Source organism: Panthera pardus, unplaced genomic scaffold, assembly GCF_024362965.1.
Source record: "Panthera pardus isolate Hobbes unplaced genomic scaffold, ASM2436296v1 HiC_scaffold_16, whole genome shotgun sequence".
In the NCBI taxonomy this organism is placed as follows: Eukaryota; Metazoa; Chordata; class Mammalia; order Carnivora; family Felidae; genus Panthera; species Panthera pardus.
This window is the reverse complement of record NW_026526721.1, coordinates 55312213-55326593: the sequence shown is the minus strand read 5'-3', so window position 1 is coordinate 55326593 and position 14381 is coordinate 55312213. Positions and strand designations below refer to the sequence as shown.

At 37.6% G+C, this 14381-nt stretch overlaps 1 pseudogene; it reads left to right on the top strand.

The window, feature by feature from the left end:
* The first annotated feature begins 7225 nt into the window (after positions 1 to 7225).
* LOC128777409 (60S ribosomal protein L37-like) lies at positions 7226 to 7784 on the top strand (annotated as a pseudogene).
* The last annotated feature ends 6597 nt before the right edge of the window (positions 7785 to 14381 follow it).

Genomic DNA, 14381 nt, shown 5'->3' with positions numbered 1-14381 from the left:
TGCCATCACTGAGAGCAAAATGGTTCTCAACATACTAATAAATACTTAAAAATCTAAAAACAAATAATAAAAACGAACTAACAAAAAAAACCCCTAAACTATTGTATCAAAACTTAAAGGCAAACAATAAGTTGAATTTATTTGTACAAGTGTGCCAAAGGACTATCACTCTAAAATATAAAAGTTCGGATGAATTTACAAGAAAAACACTAAGACTCCAAAGATGGGGAAGTGATCAGGATAGAAAATTTGCAAAGGTTCAAGTACAACTGATTACTGATTAACAAACACCAGAAAGAATTTTCAGTCACAGCTAACAGGAAAAAAAAAAAAGAAAAAAAACCCCCACAAATTAAAACAAAACCGAGAAACAATTCCATATATCAAATTTAAATTTTCTTTCAAAACTCAGTCATAAGATGGTAATATTAGGGGAAGTGGAATAACAGATACAAGACAATTCTTTTATTTTTGTAACTTTTCTGCACATTTAAAATTAGTTTAAAAGATTAAAAAAAAAGAATAGATGCTTTGTTGTGTTTAATTGCTCTGTTTGTTTCTGCATGGATTCCATATTCCCATCATTATTACAGCATTACAATAGTCTTGATAATTGGTATCTGCCTTCTTTGCAATTGTCTCAGCTATTCCTGACCCTCGACATTCCCATACGAAATGTAAAAACAGCTTGTTAATTTCTGCAAAATCACTGCTTGGATTTTCCACTAGAATTACAATGAATTTATAGGCCAGTTTGGGGGAGAATTAACCATGAAAAATAGGGTCTGTACCAATAACATATTGTGTATATATCTTCCTCCGTTAATGCTCCCCCAGCAACTCTCCCAGGTGCCGTATATCAGGCAAAGCTGGGCCTGATCAGAGCTTGGATCCCTCCAGATTTACTGTCTTGTCTGATGGGCATGCACACTATTTTCCCACTTGGAGTATTCCCTTCTGATAAAATTTTAATCTGGTGTGGAAAATAAAGCTTATCTTCCTGTCTTCTAAACCAAGTCCCATTTTAGCAGGTGTGTGTATCATGGTTTAGAGTAAATTGATGACTCTGCTTATACCAGTTTAGGAGTAGAGGATGTGGGTTAATACCAATGTAGTAAATAGCAGAAACCTAGCTCAAAATAGCTTAAGCTGAAAAGGCAATCTACTCTTCACATAAACATGCAGGCAGCTAAATACAGGGCTCAAAGGATGTTATCAGCTCTCTGGATCTCTTATCTCTGCTTGTCTCTGTACATCCCCCATACATTCCCTGAGGCTGGGATAGATGGCCACAAATTAATCTCTGCTAAATTATTCTTCTGATTCTCCATTCCAAAGAAAGAGGGTCTTTCTCTCCCCCCACCCCTTCTCCCCCTAGCACCCATATATCAAATCTAAGGGAAGATTGACTTTCTTCCTTGGGTCATTTCCTGAATCAGTCACTGTGGCCAGGTGGATGGCAGGGCTTGGCTAACCCTTTTTCAATTGGTGTATATTAAGGGACAGGCAGTGTGGGGTTGGTGGGGGGACCATCGTCAGTGTCATCTGAGTCTTGAGAATGGGTTCCCTACAGTGTGATTACTGGATCATAGGGTAGTTCTATTTTTAATTTTTTGAGGAACCGTCATATGGTCTTCCACAGTGGCTGCACCAGTTTGCATTCCTACCAATAGTACACAAGTATTCCTTTTTCTCTACATCCTAGCCAACACGTTGTTTCTTGAGTTTTTGATTTTAGCCATTCTGACAGGTATAAGGTGGTATCTCACTGTGGTTGTGATTTGCATTTCCTGAATTATGGGTGATGTTGAACATCTTTTCATGTGTCTGTTGGCTAGATATTTACCCAGAGAATATGAAAACACTAATTTGAAGGGATACACTCACCCCTATGTTTATTGCATCGTTGTTTACAATGGTCAAATTATGGAAGTAGCCCAAGTGTCTATCGATAGATGAATGGATAAAGAAGATGTGGTATAGGTGTGTGTGTGCATGCGCATATATATATGTATATATATATATATATATATATATTTCAGCCATAAGAAAGAATGAAAACTTGCCATTTGTAATAACATGGATGGATCTAGAAAGTATAATGTTAAGCAAAATTATGCCACTTGGAGAAAGACAGTTACCATGTCATTTAACTCATATGTGGACTTTAAGAAACAAAAGAAATGAACAAAGTAAAAAAGAGAGAGAGAGAGAGAGAGAGACAAACCTAGAAACAGATCCTTCCCTATAGAGAAAAAACAGATGGTTACCAGAGGTGAGGTGGGTGGGGGATGGATGAATAGGTGAAGGGAATTAAGAGTACACTTATTGTGAACACTGAATAATATATGGAGTTGTTGAATCACTATATTGTACATCTAAAACTAATATAACACTGTATGTTAACTACACTGAAAAAAAAAAAAAAAAGAATGGGTTCCATTTAGCAGAGAGGAGTTCTGTTTCCAGAAGGGAAGAAAAGCTGGATAGACAAGAATAACATGTCACTGAAGTTACAAAAGTACTGGGCCTTATTTCATCCACCTGTAGCAGCATCCAACTGTTTGTCCTTTAGACACCTAAGTGACAAAGTAAGATAAAGCACCTTTTGGGGCACCGGGGTGGCTCAGTCGGTTAAGCATCTGACTTCGGCTCAGGTCATGAGCTCATGGCTTGTGGGTTCGAGCCCCGCATCAGGCTTTGTGCTGACAGCTGAGTCTGGAGCCTGTTTCGGATTCTGTGTCTCCATCTGTCTCTTCCCCTTCCCTGCTCATGCTCTGTCTCTGTCTCTCTCATAGAAATAAATAAACATTAAAAAAATTTAAAAAAAGATAAAACACCTTTTATTTAGTATTACAGAAACAAAAAATTGCGGGATTTATGCAAACTTTAAGCACTGTCTGAAAAATAAGAAAAGTTTAAATATAGTCTAAAAACACTGTAGAAATTCTTTGCTATTTAGGATTTTAATCTGTAAGTGTTTAGGACCACTTCCATTGCAGATGTGATCCCCATAAGACTTCAGCACGCACTTTCCCATTGCTGGCTGAAGAATGTACTCCTAGTGGGTTACCAATAACCACTGCTCTAGGCACTGGGCAGACCCTCAATTTCCTTTCGTCACTTTGGTAACCACAACCAGGCTGCAAATTAGAATCTCCTGGGAAGCTGTTTAAAATTCCCACGCCCAGGCTGCAACCAAGGCCAGGTGAATTAAAATCTCTGGGACTGGGACACAGGCTTCAGTATTTTTAAAGCTCTCCAGGTGATTCCAATGTGCAGCCAAGGTTAGCTGATTCAGGGGATGAACGGGCTGCATGCTGACTCCTACACAGGCCTTGCTTCACCACTGGGGTCTTGAAACAGAAAGAACTAAGATTTAATCATGACCTTACAGAAAACGGACAAGAAGGTAGCTCTGCCTGTGTTGGTTGTAGGCCATGAATTCCAAAGAAGTTCATGTACTAGATTGAATTATTTATGTTATTCATGGTATATTTTAAAAATATAAAAAAATTATAAAAATCTAGGTTTTTATCTTCTCTTGAAAGGTTGGAACATTGGGGAAATATTGGACAACATTCGGTCAGCTGCTGTTGAATAGCAGCTGCCCCCTCTAGGCAAGAAATGCACTTTTTGGTTTGTCCTGGTTTTCACCACTCGGTTAATATGTGCAGAGTTCCACTAATCGAAACAATCTGCCTAGCCTTTCTGGGCATTTGAGTTTACAGCCGCTTCTAGGTGCTAAACATCCCTGCAACCTGGGCAAAAATAAGTCTCTTTCGAATATAGCCTAATTCATTAAATTGGGTCTCCATTGGGATAAAGGCTTTTGCAGTAAAAAAAAAAAAAAAAAAAAAAAAAAAAAAGTATTAACAACTCATTAACAAATTGACAAGGTGTTTACTATCCTGACCTTTTCCCCTGCACGGAAATCTTTCAAGTGACTGTCAGAATAGGTCAGAGAAATGCTAGGTTCCATATAGATACAGAAATATGTTGATGCATATATACTTGTAGATGTAGATACAGATACATTGCCCCTTTAAGAAGTCTTCCCATGACTATCAAAGGGCCATAAAAGGGGCACACACAGATTTCAGGGTTTCTCTTCTCCACCAAGGAAAAATTAATACCTTGAAGGCGAATTGATTCAATTCACTGTAATTCTGCAACAACAAGTAATGGCACTTGTATAGGACATTCCAATTACAAAAGAACCTCTACACTTATCATCTATTTGATTATCATAGAAGCTATGTGAAGAAGACTTTATTATGACTTGTGATAGAATGACTTATAAAAAATAAATATTTAGCCATTCAGATGACCCAAATATATTTCTCAGATATATTTGGTCTTCATTCACAGTTCCTGAAAATGCTTCAGAGCCACAAAGGTGAAATGGAGGTCTTTCTATTAATAAAGGCAACTTTTAGATCCCACACAAGGCGGTGGGGAGCTCATTGCCAGGGGCATTAACCGTATGATTAAACCATATGATTTTAGTCCCTCCCCCCACACACATCTGGGAGGGGAGGGGCTGGAGATTGAATCAGCCAATAGTCAGTGACTTAGTCAATCATGACTATTTAAGGAAGCCTCCGTAAAAAAACCAGAAGGCAACGTTTAGGCCCTTTTAAGGAGACCTTCGTGCTTGAGGAACCATAATTCTCCCACGTGCCACCAAGCCGGGCCCTAAGTTCCACGAGGACAGAGCTTCCTTTGTTTGAATGCTTACCCTGTGTATCTCTTCATCTGGCAGTTGAAACTGGTAAATGTAAGTTTTTCCCTGAGTTCTGGAGTGATTGTTGAAATCTCCCACCTGTTGTCAGTCAAGTAAAAAGCTGGGGTGGCTTGCAACTGGGATCTAAATGGGGGCGGGGTGGCCTTGTAGGAGGAAACCTGTGGAATCTGATGCTATCTTTAGCTAGATAGCATCAGAATTGAGTTGAATTTTGCATCTATTTGAGTTGCATTAATTTGAGTTGAATTATAAAATGCATCTATATGAAGGAGGAATGCTGAGAAAAGGGAAACTAAGCATAAGAACGATACTTTGGTATAAACTTGGAATAATAGTTATAACACAATTTTTTTTTCAAGTTCCTGCCCTTCTTTGGACACTAATCCCTGTAATTAAAATTGTTCTCTCTGTCCATTTAGTTATTTGTAGGTTTATGGTTCTGCCATCTTCTAAGTTAGTCTTACCTACTGTTCTTGTATTCTCAGTCCATTTGGTGAAAAACTTAGTACCAGGTAGAGTGAGGGTTCCATTTTATTTGGCTTCCCCAAATAGCTCCAGCATCCCACATTCCACAACATGATTAAAGGCAATATGGTGTAGTAGAAATTACCTTGATTTGAAGTCAAAAGACTTCAGTTTTATTCCTAGCCCTGCCCCCTACCACGTGGCCTCAAAAGGGCAAAGTAAATAACAAATATGAGATTAGCAAAACCGATGAATGCAACTTTCTGTGGCCCCCTGGACATGCCTGTACTCCCGAAATACCAACCTCACCAAATATCCTCCTATTTTAGCTTTTGCATCTTATTCCCATACTTCTTTCCCTAGCCCTTAACTGTAAGAGAATAAATATTAAGTACAGTAGAAGTATGCATCAGGGACCGACCAGGTGTGGACAAAGACGTGTGTATACCCGTTTTGGTGATGTGTTTTAGTTGAAACAGCCAGGCTCTGAGGCAGGACACAACTTGCCAATGGGCAGTGACTTCAAGTGACTACAGGTGATTTTTACAAGGAGTGCATTTAGGCTGTTCTGCTCCAGTGAGCAGTTCATCAAACTTGAGCTGCCGGTGAGAATTGGGCTATGACTTGGTGGAAACTTTGTATAAAATCAACAACATCCTTGCTGAATCCTGACACCTAGATGATGTTTACCAGGAGAATTCTTAAGTTGATTGGGCTGTATGTTTTTGTTGTTTATATTTTGAATTTCTACAGGTTTATATTTTGAATTTCTTTTGCTTCCAGTTAAGTGACTTAAGTAATTTTTCCTCTTCCAAGGGGAAGAGTTTTTTTTAATATTTATTTTTGGGAGAGCACAAGCAGGGGAGGGGCAGAGAGAGGGGGACAGAGGATCTGAAGCAGGCTCCACGCTGACAGCAGTGAGCCCAATGTGGGGCTTGACCTCATGAACCTTGAGATCGTGACCTGAAGCGAAGATGGACACTCAACCGACTGAGCCACCCAGTTGCCCCAAGAGATTCTTGTTTTAGATGTGAAAGTTCTGAGTTAGTACTTCCTGTCTCATATTGACTGGTATCACAAAAAGTGAATCTACATAGAGGGCCACTACTACATGTTGCTGCAAACTCTAGGGAGTGCGTACCCATGTATATAAAATGTGTGTACATATATATGACTCTTGGTCCACACTGTCAGGTGTGTAGGGAGTGTAACATCATTTTTCTGTAACTGAACTTGAATTCCATTTGAGATTGCCATTCTTCTGGTCATAGAAATGTAATCTCAATTTATGAGCTCTTTTCCATCCTCTTTTTCACCTGTCTAGAAACTCAATGGGTGCCAATGTAGAAGAGGATGGAATCCGGTGTGTATTGTCATATATCAACTTTACTTTTGTAGTGATCAGGGATAATCACCAAAATACATTAAAAATATCTAAAAATCAAAATGGCATAGGCACAATCAAAATGGATATCTACGGTAATTAGTACAAGTGAACAGTCCATGCTGTTGACCTTGTCCTTCTGGTCTTCAACTGTTGGTTCACTCAAGTCACAGCTATGTCTTTTTATCCCTATAGAAAGGCATCTTCAAGTTTCTGTGCCACATCCAAGTGCTTCCTAGGAGCATTAAATATATTATACTATTTTCATCCCACTTTTGCCCACGGAAACTATGTTCTCTCTACTGCTCCTTAGGACATGGGGGAAAGTATGAACTTTGTATCTTCCTGGATTCTACTCCAGAGCTGGATGTGGGGTGGGGATTGATGTCAGAAGGTGCACTCCTCTTGATTTCCACTTATTATAAAGGTTTAAGCTGTGTTTGGACCAGGTTAGAGTAGGGATCAGGTACCTGAAATGGTCAGAAAAATAGATAATTTTCAGAAATTTTAGCTTTCAGCTTTATTATTTTATATTAAATTAAATTTTCTCCTCACCAAAGATCTAAAGAATATTTAATAGGGGGCACTGTAGCCTGGCTTTTTGTATGCATTCCCAAATATTCCCCGAATTTTGTTTAGGACAAAATTTTTATGGTCTGAGTCCTTCAAGCATCTTTGTCTTGGTTTTTGACAATCAGGGGTCATTTTTCTACTACTGTTTTGTCATTTTGTACCCACTGAGACAACACATGTTGCCCATTAAAAAGGAGAATGTTCACAGCATAATGAAGAGTATCAGGAATAGGTGCCTTGTCTTCTCGCCTCTTTGGTCTCAGCCACAGAAACAAGATGACAAAGGGGACATCATCATTTGGAAAGTGTCACAGTAAGAAACACACATTGTGCTTCTGCTGTGACTCTAAGGCCCACCACCTTCAGAAGCAGGCCTGTGGAAAATGTGGCTGTCCTATCAAGTGGAAGAGAAAGTGTAACCAGAGCACCAAGGCTAAAAGACGAAATAGCACTGGGACTGGTTGAATGAGGCATCTAAAAGTTGTACACTGCAGATTCAGGCCTGGACTCCATGAAGGAACAACACATCAACCCAAGATGGCAGCAGTTGAGGCATCGAGTTCATCTTAAGGATTTCAGCGATTAGTCACACAATAAATGTTCTGGTTAAGATCGATAGATGTATATATCTATCTCTATATATCGAGAATGGCAAACATACTGGCTACTGTGTATTTACTATCCACCATATATGCTTCAGACATCTGATCTGTCTGTCAAGTCTATACATGGACATCTCAAGCACAAGAACAGTCTTTCTTCTTGAAAGCCCACCCAGTCTTTGGATCACAGTATTAGGAAATTATTTGTTATAATGGTCTGAAATTTGTCTCTATGTAACTTACCTAAGAATATTAAAGAGAATGGAAAACAACCAGTCACTTCTGTATTATCACTTCTCTCCAGGCCTTGCTTCAGATATTGTGTTTTGTTCACCACCTTATATCCCAAAGGCAAGAGCACACACCAGTATGTAGAATGGAAAGTTGGTTTTTTGGAAACACAGTGTTTTGTGTAGCTATTCTGCCATCCAAATTCCTGCTAAAATTCCTGATTAGCAGTCTGGGCAACTAGCTTTTGATCAGTATGCTTTATCTTCCAGGGAAAGGATTTCAAGCCCAGTGGCACATGTTGGAGAGAGGTAATACATTGGTCATTGGGATTGGAGACCCTCCCCAGGTCATTAACATAAGGCTCTGTGAGCTGTATGTTGTCCAAGGCTCAAGTCTCTTTCACACTGTACTTCCCCTGTGCTTTCACCATATTGGACACTTTGTCTTTTCAATTTCTCTTCACCCACCATGCTTCCTTGGGACATAGGCCTTTGCTCTGCTGAATGCACTCCTAGAAAAGACTTTTCTTCTCCTATATACCCAGTATTACCCTCCTTCAGATTTTAGCTCAAATGATATGTCCTTATGATATGTCCTTGGGAAACTTCCCCAAGTTCTTTAATGAAATCCTTTGTTTGTTTGTTTGTTTTCTTTTTAGAGTCACTGACTTACACTTCTTTGTATGATTATTTACTTCCTTTATTCTCTCCCTATTTTTTTTAAAGTTTATTTATGTATTTTGAGAGTGGGAGAGGGAGGGAAGAGGGTGGGGCAGAGCAAGAGAGGGAGAGGGAGAGTCCCAAGCAGGCTCTACACTGTCAGCACAGAGCCTGATGCCAGGCTTGAACTCACAAACTATGAGATCATGACCTGAGCCAAAATCAAGAGTTGGACGCTTAATCACTTGAGCCACCCAAGCACCCCTACTCTCTCCTTATGGTCTATCATCCAGCTGGAACATGGTAGTCACTGCACAGATAGTTTTTGAATGAATGAATGAATGAATAAATGAAAACTCCATACCTGTATGTAAAGTTAGACCTGGGCCCATGTGCTGGGTATGTCTTTCTCTACTCTCTCCTGCCTCTTTTCATCTCCATGTTTCCTTTTCCTCTTTAATTGCAGCTCCTGCTTCTAGCAAGCACTGGAATCAAATAAATGGTTAAATGTGTGTATTTTTTCCTTAAGGCCAGTTACAGGCTGTGGTGATGATGATTCTGTGACATCACCCAGACCTTGTCTAATGAGCAACAGGAATCTATGGAGAAATGCTGTTTCCCAGGGTTTGAATCAATGGTTGGAGCAGAGGCATTACAGAAAAAAAGATGGGGTGGGGTGGAAAAGAAAGAAATCCAGTGACAATTTTTCTCCAAATGTCATTTATATTGCTTTGCAATATTTACAACATATCTTGTCATTAATTCCACCAATTAAGGGAGGAAATGGCAGGATGTTCTCAAAAAGTTTATAATAACAAACTCTGCTCTTGTTCATACTTCAGATTAGATGTCATTTCAAATCCCTTAATTTACAACTTCCCTTCAGATACAGCCCACTAGATTACATAAAACCTTGCTGAAATACATCTTCGTTTTTCATGGAAATCAGATACGGTAATTTGAATATCGAAGGTAGGCTTAAACTGATTCTTGATTGTATTTTTATAAGTGGTGATATTTTCTCAGTATAATTTTGTTTTTACCACACACTTAGAAACCCTACTAAGAACTAATATCCAGGAAATATTTATTCTGATCAGTTGCCTCTTTAGAAACGTATGATTCGATACTCACCTGGCACAATTTTAAATACTAATCTTGTTATATTGGTCACAAAAATGAAACAAAAGAAAACAAATTTAAGCTTGAAAAATGATGGCAATTTGAATATGAACTGTTTGCTATAATTAAAGGTGATAAAGGTAAGAAGTAAGAAACGTTTATAGGAAGATGACTTTAAGTTTAAAACACAGGTTTATTTAAAAACAAAAATGAGGCAGAGACTTACGATGCAGACATGTTGTTTATGACAGCCCAATCTGTATTACCAAGAACCCACATACAAGTATGGATATGGAAAACTGTCTGCAAATAATTCAATTACACAAAGCAAATTGAAAAGGCATAAAATCACCATCTGAAGAATTTGGGCACTTTAATCTTTTTCTGGTACTGTTTATTTGGAGGAAAGTCTGTTTTGATGGGTTTCTATTTTTGTTAAGCAAAAAAAAAAAAAAATGAAACAAAGAAGCAATGGCATTTTGTTCAGTGATAATTTGAGAAGGACACTGTTGAAAGCAAAACACTTTGATTTTGAAATATTGTTTCCATTATGTGGGTTTTTTCCTGAAGTAATCTGTAAAGACAGTTTGTGATCCAATCATGAATTCTAAGGACCTAAATGCACTGTTCCTCTTAAAAAAAAAAAAAAAAAAAAAAATCTACCCTCTAGTTCATTATGAGGTGAGTTAGGACAGGTGATCAAGGTTAAGACCAGAAGTAGGAGAGTGGGCTTTTAGAGGCAAGGACAGTGGAAAGATCGGAGGAAACACTGATAATCAAGACAGTTGCATAAGAAATACAATTCCTGGGAGCTCCTGAGTGGCTCAATTGGTTAAGCAGCTGACTTTGGCTCAGGTCATGATCTTGCAGTTCATGGGTTCGAGCCCCGCATTGGGGTCTGTGCTGACAGCTCAGAGCCTGGAGCCTGCTTCAGATTCTGTGTCTCCCTCTGTGTCTCCTGCCACTTCCACACCCCTGCTCTGTTTCTCTCTCTCAAAATTAAAAAAAAAACATTAAAAAAGTAATAAAAGAAATGCAATTCCTACATTAAAAACTAAATTGCTATTGTTTCTTCCTGTTGTTTGCTCCCACCTTTCCTGTTTTGAAAAAAAAAAAAGTGAAGTTTTACATTAGCAGTGAATATCTAACATAATTAACATATCACAGTTCAATGACCTCTTTGTAAAATAATTGGTGTTCACACAAATGAAAATAAGTAACTCTCTGCACTGCCCTCTGTCCTGAATAAAGTTAGGAAATGTATCAATTTTTCTGTATAGGTCAAGACTGCCCATTAAAACACGTACTCTCTGCTTGATTTCTATTTTTGAAAATTATTTAGTATTTTCGACTATAATTTTTAAGGAAGAAATACATTTCCACAAAGCTGGCCTGGTCACAGCTAGAGTATCTTATAAACTGACTGAATGAATAGCAATTTAAAATGCTAAGGTCATATCAAGTGAGAAAAACAGAATGTGTGACTTATTTGGGATCATGAAACATTAAAATGCAAGTACTATTGTAGAAGATCAATTATTTTCTCTGTGATTGGTTAGGCTGACCTTTTGACTGAAGAAGTCCTAAGGAAAACCAGACTAATGGCCTCGTAGCCTCAAAGAAAAGGAAATCTCTAACCAAATCTAAATTACATGGGCACAAAATTATTTTGCACGGTTGCATTATTTCCAACTGAGTAGATACGATTTTTTTTCCTTCGTTTCATTTTTTTAAAACCAGTTCTAGCAGGAATGGGCATCAGCCATTACCCCACGGAGAGCTGGATACCCTTTACACTTATGAAATGAAACAAAATGAGAAAGATGAATCCACCTTTCTCTAACCACAGTCCCCCCATACCCATTCCCTACTGTCCAGAGAATTCTCTAGACAGAAAGATGAGTCGATGAGGCTCTGTGTCGTTGGAAAAGTGGAACTAATAAAGTGGGCAGAGACAGAAAGAGTCACCCATTAATTTGTTTTTTAATTCATTAAGTATCTATTGTTGACCTATTATCTGTCAGACTCAGAGACATACAGTAAGGTGTCAAAGTTAGTAAGACAGACAGGGACCATGCCCTCTTGGGGTTTACAAGCCAGTGGGAGTTATTAAGCAAACAAATTACAAGTATATAACTATAACTCTTAACAAAGAATATGAAAGAGAGGAAGGCCAGTTCAGCTCAGGGTTTTATTAACAATGGTAATTTAGTTACTTGTTTGGTGGACATGAAGAACATTGGCCATTTTCAGAATATAATTTTGAGACCTTGGAAAAGGAATATGTCATTGTCTTTCTTGTTTATCTAAAGGCCGTGTGGTTGGATTGGTGCAAAAGGAAGTGGAATTCTGTAAGTTTGACACTGGAACAAAATAAAATGTTTTAGAAAATATTTACATTTTATTTTTACTTGATTACGAGTACTTATGTTGGCCACAGTACAACTTTTCAAACCTTGCAATCAAATTGAATACCACCCACCACCACTTCATTTCTCTTTCCATATTGATATTCACATAGTATTTGCTTTTTTTATTAAACAGTTTTATTTTAAGATCATGATAGATTCACATGCAACTGGACGAAAAATAGAGGTCTTGGGTACCCTTTAGCCAGTTTCCCTAATGGTAACATCTTACAAACCTATAATACAATGTTATAGCCAGGACACTGACATTGATACAGTTATGCTACAGCATATTTATGCCACCATAGGCTCTCTCATCATGCGCATTTAAGACCCACCCACTTTTCACCTGTTTCTACCTATTCCTTAACCCTTGGCAACCACTAACCTGTTTTTCATTCCTATAATTTTGCCATTGCAAGAATGTTATGTAAATGGAATCATTCAATATGTAACCTTTGGGAACTGGCTTTTTAAACTCAGCAGAATTCTCTGGAGATTCATTTAGGTTGCTGTGTGTATCAGTAGTTGGTTCCTTTTTATTGCAGAGTAGTATTCCATAGTAGTATGGATACACCCCGGTTTGTTTGCTTATTCACTCATTGAAGGGCATCTGGGTTATTCCCAGTCTGGGGTGTTTATTAATAAAGATGCTAGCTATAAACATTCCTGTATAAGTCTGGGATAAATGCCCAGGAGCGATTGATGGGTTATATGGTAACTACACGTTTAGTTTTTAAAGAACTTAAAAAACTATTTTCCAGAGTAGCTGTACCAGTTTACATTGCCAACAGCCATGTGTAAGCAATCCAGTTTTTCCACATCCTCATCAGCATTTGGTGTTGATGCTATTTTTTTTTTTTTAATTTTAGCCATTCTGATAGGTATGTAGCGATATCTCATTATGGTTTTAATTTGCATTTCCCTAATGACTAATGATTGGATATCTTTTCATGTGTTTACTTGCTAGTTGTAGATCTTGTTTGTGAAATGTCTTTAGTCCATTTTCCAACTGAATTTTAACAGTTGACTTCTGAGAATTCTTTTTTTTTGTCAGGTGTGTGTTTTGTAAATATTTTCTCCCTGCCTGTAGTTTATTTTTCACCATCTTATCAGGAGCTTTCAAAAACCTACATTTTTAATTTGCTGAAATCTAAGTTATCAATTTTTCTTTTATTAATGGTGCTTTTGGTGTCATCTAAGAACTCTTTGACTAACCTTAGATCCCAAAGATTTTCTGCTTTCCTAAATGTTTTATAATTTTATATGTTACATTTAAGTCTGTGATCTATTTGGAGTTAGTTTTTTATAGTGGATATAAGACTTAGGTCAAGGTTTGTTTGTTTATTTGCCTATGCATGTTTATTTCCTCCAGCACCTTTAGTTGAAAAGACTAACTTTCCTTTTAGTTGCTTTTACAACTTTGTCAAAAATCAGCCAGGCATATTTGCGTGAATCTATTTCCAGGCGCCCCATTCTGCTCCACTGCTATGTGCCCATCACACAACAATAACCACAAAACTTTAATTACTTTAGCTATGTAAGTTACAAAGTTGGCAGCCTGATTACATTTTATTCATCTCTTTTCAAAATTATTTTAGTTATGTGTTTCCACATAAATTTTAGAATAATTGTGTTTATATCTAAAAAAGATGTTTCAGGGATCTGGATTTCCCTCATGACTATGCATGCAAAACCTCAGTAAAAAATTAGCAAATAGAATTCAGCAATATATTAAAGGAATTAGAAGTCATGACCAAGTGTGGTTTATTCCAAGGATATACAAAGTTCGTCCAATATTAAAAAAAATTAATGTCCAATGTAATCCACCATATTAACAGACAAAAGAAAAGTCATATGATCATATCAATCAATTCAGAGAAGGCATTTGACAAAATTCAGTATACATTCATGGTACGTATGTCTTTGGGTTTATCCTGTTTGGGAGTTCAACCAGCTCCTTAAATGTGTAGGTTTCTGTCTTTTACCAAATTTGGGAAGTTTCTGGGCATTATTTTTTCCGAGTATTTTTTCATTCCCAGCCTTTTCCTCTCCTTTGGAGACGCCAATGACATTAATGTTGTATCTTCTGTTATGATACCATAGATCTCTGAGGATCTGTTCAGTATTTTTTTTTTCAGTCTATTCTTCTCTTATTTTCAATCTGGGTAATTTCTATTGTTCAGCCTT